This window comes from Bison bison, unplaced genomic scaffold, assembly GCF_000754665.1.
Source record: "Bison bison bison isolate TAMUID 2011002044 unplaced genomic scaffold, Bison_UMD1.0 scf7180017864518, whole genome shotgun sequence".
In the NCBI taxonomy this organism is placed as follows: domain Eukaryota; kingdom Metazoa; phylum Chordata; class Mammalia; order Artiodactyla; family Bovidae; genus Bison; species Bison bison.
In genome coordinates, this window is record NW_011495071.1 from 15089629 (window position 1) to 15096651 (window position 7023).

The window sequence follows — 7023 nt, forward strand, 5'->3', positions numbered from 1 at the left end:
TGTTATGTCTTCATGTATGTTACCTGTCCCTTTCTCTGTCTCCTCTTTTGGGACCCCTATAATGTAATGTTGGTACTTTTGATGCTGTCTCAGAGGTCTCTTAAATTGCCATCATTTTTCATTCTTTTATCTGTTCTGCTTCAGTGATTTCCAGTACTCTGTCTTCCAGCTTGCTGATTCATTTTTCTGTGTCATTTATTCTATCGATTCCTTCTCATGTATTTTTCATTTCAGTTGTATTCTGCATCTTTACTTGATTGATTTCTTTGTATTTTGTAACTCTTTGTTCAAGACTTCTAACTTCCTGCTATGTTCATCCATTTTTTCTCCTGAGTCCTTTGATCATCTTTACGATCATTACCGTGAGCTCTTTCTAAGGTAAATTGCCTTTCTCCACTTCACTTAGTTCTTCTAGGGTTTTGACATGTTTCTTCATTTGGAACTTGTTCTTCTGTTACCTCATTTTTCTTAACTTGTTGTTTTCATTTCTATATATCTGTTAGGTTGGTTACTTTCCCCAGCCTTTTGTAGGAAACATTCAATGCTCCAAGCAGTACATTTAGGAGTGTGTGCTCAACCCCTATGTGTGCTTCTTGGGTCATTCTGTTGTGGTAGGCTGCTACTGTGGGTGATCTTTTAGGCATGGCTCACCCCCAGTCCATTTGACTGCCAGATGGAGGCTGCCCACCACTGATTTGTGAGGCTGGGTCATAACGTGGCTGGCTACAGAACCCCAGGAGATCCTGTGGCAGTCAGTACCTGGTGCCTACCCACTATTGACTGAACCCAGGTCCTGGGGCTAGCATCAACCCAGGGGTCCTGAGCTGGTGTAGAACCATTGATGAATGGGGCTGGTTCCTGACACAGCTGGCTGAGAGGTCCAAGGTGTCCTGAAGCTTGTTGACCTGCTGGGGGTAGGTTGGGTCTTGCCATATCAGTCTAGGAGCTGCAGTTTTCCACTGGCTGGTGGCTGAATCTTGGTCCTGTGATTAGAAAGTGAAGTTGCTCAGTTGTGTCCAACTCTTTGTGACCCTGTGGACTGTAGCCTACCAGGCTCCTTCATCCATGGGATTCTCCAGGCAAGAATACTGGAGTGGGTTCCCATTTCCTTCTCCAGGGGATCATCCCGACCCAGAAATCAAACCCGGGTCTCCCGCATTGTAGGCAGATGCTTTACCATCTGAGCCACCAGGGAAGTCCACAGGCTTGCTAATGGGTAGGGCCAGGACCCAGGGAATTCTGGGGCTGTTACCTATTCACTGGTGGCTGCAACCGGGTGCTGGGGTCTCTATGAGGCCGTGGGGATCTGGCTCTAGTGCACATGTACCAGTATGTGGAGGCAGGTCCTTGGCCATCTGATGGGCAGGGATGTGTCCAGGGGCAGCTGTGGGCTCATGGGGTCTTAAGGTAACCTTTCTCTTGGTGGGTCGGGGCTGGATCCCAGAACATGTTAGATTTTGTGTGTACCCTGTAAGAGTGGAGCCTTTTTCCACAACCTTCTGAGTCTTGTGGAAGTAAGCCCTGCTGGCCTTCAAACTCAAATATTCTGAGGGTTTTTCTTCCCAGTGCAGGACTCTTGTGCTGGGAAGCCAATGTAGGACTCAGAACCCTCTTTCTTTGTAGAGAACCTCTGCAACTGTAATTATTCTCCTGTTTATGAGTCACCCACCCAGGGGTATGGGTCTTGACTATACCATGACTCTGTTCCTCCTACCCATCTTGTTGTGGTTCCTTCTACACAAATTTAGCTGTAGAAGAACTTTTCAGGTAGGTTCCAATCATGTTATTAATAATAAAAAATAATTCTGTAAATAGTTGTAATTTTGGTGTACCTGTGAGAGGAGGTGAGGCTAAGGTCTCTCTACTCTGCCATCTTTGGCAAAAGAACCTCTGTGGAATTATCTATCTTGATCTAAATCTAAATAAGAGAGAGGCGAGCAATACAGTAAAGGATACAAGGTGAAACAAAAATAGTGGTAAGGTTCATAACCCATTTGTATGTATGCTTTTTTGAGTTGTACCAAAAGAGTAAGGATGCCAGGACATTTATGATGATGAAACATTTCTAAATGCAAAGGTGGCATACTAAATGATGTCTAGATCATTAGAATTCACCCTGCTTCTATGCATGGATCTAGCCTTCTGTGGTTTATATAGGAGAATCTTAGCCAGTCTCCTTTTACACACATTCCCCTCTATACTCTGGCTGGCATCTCCTCCTTGGTGTGAAGGCGCCTCCCTGGGCAGTGTGCCAGAGAAGCAGTAATGTTGGTTGTTTGAGTTAGCACAAACTGTTTGTCAAACACACAGATGATAGAGAGAAAAAAAAATAATTATGTGATATGAATCAAATAAGGAAAATAATGTTTTCCTTCCTTCCTTGGTCATTTATGATTAATCATTTAAATATTTACATTTAGGGGTTAAGGTAGATGTGCTTATAGGTATACTCTCCTGATGCTTAGAAAAAAATGACAGTGTCTTTCTGCTAGGGAAAAAAGTGATTAAACAAATGCTTTTAAATGAAAAATTCTACAAATGATTCCCAATGTTTTTAAGGTTATTTTTTTTTTAATTTAATTTTATTTTTAAACTTTACATAGTTGTATTAGTTTTGCCTAATATCAAAATGAATCCACCACAGGTATACATGTGTTCCCCATCCTGAACCCTCTTCCCTCCTCCCTCCCCATACCATCCCTCTGGGTCGTCCCAGTGCACCAGCCCCAAGCAACCTTTTTGAAACACAATTACTTACTATAGTTATTCAACTAAAATGTTTAAGAGATTTGTTCTGGAGGCTAAATACTGTTTCTGTACTTTAATATTAAAAACTTTAAGCATTACTCACTGTTACTTCACTAGGGTTTTTACTAAGAGAAGTAAAATTAGGAACTGTTGTATCAAATTGTGCAGGTATATTACAATTGTGCTTCGTGCATATACTGAATTAAAAATGTGAGTTTATTATAATTTTGCTACTATGTGCCACTAAGAGCCAGGTTTCATTTTTAGTTTTGATTGCAAACATAAATCTTTAGAGGAGAGTGCAGGAATACAAAAGTCATGGTTTCTTTCAGTGCCTAGATCTTTGAAGATCAAATAATGTAGGTTATTCTTGAAGTAACTTAAGCAGTGCTGTTATCACCAAAGGGTCAGAATGAATATAACATCCTTCCAATAGAATTAGTTTCTATGTCACAGGTTACTATCTTAAATGCCAATTCTCTCTACTAGTTTGTTCACTTTATAGTAAGAGCCCAAACTATATCTAAGTACTCTGATTGCTTATTCCGTGCATTGCCCTTTATACAGAGTACTCGGTTTTTATAGGAATAGTAATTCATAGTTACTGGTATTTTCTGTTGTAGGCAATCACAGAAGGACTAGAATGGTTTTTGAAAAGCTGTGACCATACACTTTACATATTCATTTATAAATGAGTTTTTCTTGAATTTCCATTTACAAATTTACAGCAGTTTCTTCATCTGAGGGAACTTAAAAAATCTGGATGCATTTAGAGGTGAATCATCTGCCATTTTTCAACTCCAATAAAATCAGCAAAGTTCTTATACCTAGTGGTTTTTGTTCTCTCTTTAGGAAAAAAGGTTGAAACAGTTATAATGTGCAGATTTTGTGTATTTTGAAAAACTTAAATTGTTATTTCTAAGACAATTGCTATATTGCTCTAGAGACCAGCTTGTGAAAGAGCTTTAGAGCACATGTAATTTCCTCATTGATTTGTATGAAATAATGTAGTAGAGTATCACTATTTTCTGTATAAATCTATGTAATTGAAGAAATTCAGAGTAATATCTCAATCACAGAATTTCCAAAAATAACTTGAAGGAGCTTTGTATATTATGTAATTCAAACTTCTTATTTTCCATTACAGGGACTCCAATATCTAGAAAAGTGACTTCCCTAAAATCACATAGTAAATTATTAAGGTGGAATCTTAATTTACCCTAAATAGCATGTTTATCTTATTTCACATATTCTTTTGGTCATCTTGTAATCAGTGTTATTGCAGGACTCAAGAATCCCTTTTACTACTAATAAATGCACACCACGGCTAGTTTACAGATATATATGCATTATAACACAACGATACCCATTTTTAGAAATTATACCGCTTAGCATGAATATAGATATTTCAAAGCTCTCCTTTGTTCTCTCTGTTATAAACATCTTTTACTTCTTTTGATGTTTGTGTGATATACATGCAAGCAATTAAAACCTCCCCCAACTTGGGGTTGGAGACACAAAGTCTTCTTGATTAAAATTCAAACAAAAGCTACTGGCAAAATTGCTACTATATGATTAAGGTCTAGAGTATTATGATACATTAGAATCATTGTTAACTGTTGGGATTAAAAGAAATCGATATGTTGGGGAAAAGATCAGTTGAATCTAATTATAGAAATCAATGTTTACTTAAAAGAAAATACTGAAGTTTAATAACAGGTTCTGACTATAAATATAGCACTGGCTAAAATTGTTCTTTGTTATTATTATATTGACCATGTAATCATATTTTAAATTCATTGAATAAAAATCTGAAACTTCTGTTTTTAGTAGTTAATTATTATAATTAAAACATAAAATTTTACCTTAAATCACATCTGGTTTCAAAAAATTCATTATAAAATATTCTTACATGTAAAAATAGTCACCAATTATAAAATATTCCTATTGATTCCATTTTAAAAAGGCTAATTTTAGCAATAGATACAGCCTAGAGTGAGAAAGGAGGCAAAATTGGTTAGAAGGAAAAAAAGATCCAAAGTATTCTTACACAATTATGATTACATTAAATATGTATTAGTCTATTTGGTGACATATCGAAATAAAAGAGAACACATTTTGATATAATTCAAAAACAAGACATTTCACTTTTTTCTTCCTGATTGCTGTGATGAAAATAAACATTATAACCAGCATGGAGAAGAAAAACTATTACTAATTGCAGCCTAGATTTTAAGTAAAATGAAGGTCATTAGCAATTTCCTGGAAGCCATTCAGATTGCTTACCAGGAAATGGTAGCTAGCAGGACATCTGTAATCCTCCTGTGTGGAATTAGTGAAAACACTGGAGCTTTAATGATGTGTGTTAGACTTAGGCTTATGGTAGAACCTTTGTTTATCAAAGTAGTTCGTATTCTTTGAATACAAATGTTTCTATTTCAGTATTAGTGCACAAATCCAGACTTAAAAATAGACTTTAACTTCCATCCGTACATGCATAAGTGCATGTGTTAAAACACACCTGTAGATTGGAATGTGACTCTTAGTGGAATAAGAGACGGCAGGGTAACAGCAGAGCTATAGGAATATGGGAATGAAATGTATTGGGGCGTATTGAAAGAAATTTCTCTTATAACTTGGAATACTGATTTCACAGTATTTTGGTTGGTGAATTTAGTTCCATTTTTAGTAGCATATTATCTCAATAAAGAGGTAAGCAAAGCTGAGTGAAAAGTGAAAATATCTCATAGACATAAAGTTAACTTTAACTTATTTTGCAATATAATGGGAGGAATGGGGTCACTAATTTAGAGGCACAGCTTCTCTATATTACCTGAATTATTGTTTGGCTTAATAAGGATAATATCTCTGGAAATATTAAGACTGAGGAACTCTGGAACTGTTAAGAGTGAGGAGAGCATACATATGGTGTAATTTATGTAAAAAATTATATACACAGAAAATTGCTGGAAGGATATTTATTAAACCCGTAACAGAGGTTGACTATGTAGGGGGTAGTGTATGCTATGGCACAGGGGCTGAAATTTTTATTTGGACTTATTCAGTACAGTTTGTACTGAAGTGTTTTGTGTGTTTTTTTTGTTTTTTTTTTACTTTTTTAAGCCATGTGTCGGCATTGCTTTTCCAACAAAGACTACTTTTTAAAAATGACTGAAAGTAAGTCTTGAATTTAAAAAATGGAAGGAATTAGTTTCAGTATTTGTACAAAAGAGTATTGATTTTATTACCTACTAAACTTCTCATGCATTGGAGAAGGAAATGGCAATCCACTCCAGTGTTCTTGCCTGGAGAATCCCAGGGACGGGGGAGCCTGGTGGGCTGCCGTCTATGGGATCACACAGAGTCGGACACGACTGAAGTGACTTAGCAAACTTCTAATTTTTTGAGAGGATTAGAGAAAAAATGTGTTTAGAGTGGCATGTAGTTGGGAATCAATAAATGCTGTAGGTAGGCAACAACCCTTATCAACAACAATTAGCATAATTTAGTACTTGAAAGAGTAAATATTTATTGGTAGAATAGTAAACCATAGGACTAAAAATTTTTGTTCTCAGAACTGTTAGAATGTATTAAGGACCCTAAAAATCTTTTATCTGTGTGACATATCTATTAATACTTACTGTGTTAGAAGTTAAACCTGATGTTTTAATAAATATTTATCAATTCATTTATGTATATCTGTTAATGTCACCATAAAGATTTGTTAATGAAAATATATTTCATAAAATTAAAGTAATTTAGAGAGAAGAGTAGCATTGCTTTTTATCTTGGTAAATCTCTTCAGTGTACGGTTTAATAGGAATTAAACTATATCTGCTTCTGTACTCAATCTGTTGTGATGTGTACTGATTGAATTATATAAAGAGGGGGAAATGTCTTATCACTTCAGTTCAGTCGCTCAGTTGTGTCCGACTCTTTGGACCCCATGAATCACAGCACACCAGGCCTCCCTGTCCATCACCAACTCCTGGAGTTCACTCAAACTCACGTCCATCAAGTTGGTGATGCCGTCCAGCCATCTCATCCTCTGTTGTCCCCTTTGTCCTCCTGCACACAATCCCTCCCAGCATCAGAGTCTTTTCCGATGAGTCAACTCTTTGCATGAGGTGGGCAAAGTACTGGAGTTTCAGCTTTAGCATCATTCCCTCCAAAGAATACCCAGGGCTGATCTTCAGAATGGACTGATTGGATCTCCTTGCAGTCCAAGGGACTCTCAGGAATCTTCTCCAACACCACAGTTCAAAAGCATCAATC

At 36.9% G+C, this 7023-nt stretch overlaps 1 protein-coding gene across 26 annotated transcripts in view; it reads left to right on the forward strand.

Moving 5' to 3' along the window:
• Nucleotides 1-7023, forward strand: part of SOX6 (SRY (sex determining region Y)-box 6) — a 722502-nt gene that overhangs the window by 434314 nt on the left and 281165 nt on the right. The gene's annotated exons all lie outside the window — the stretch shown is intronic.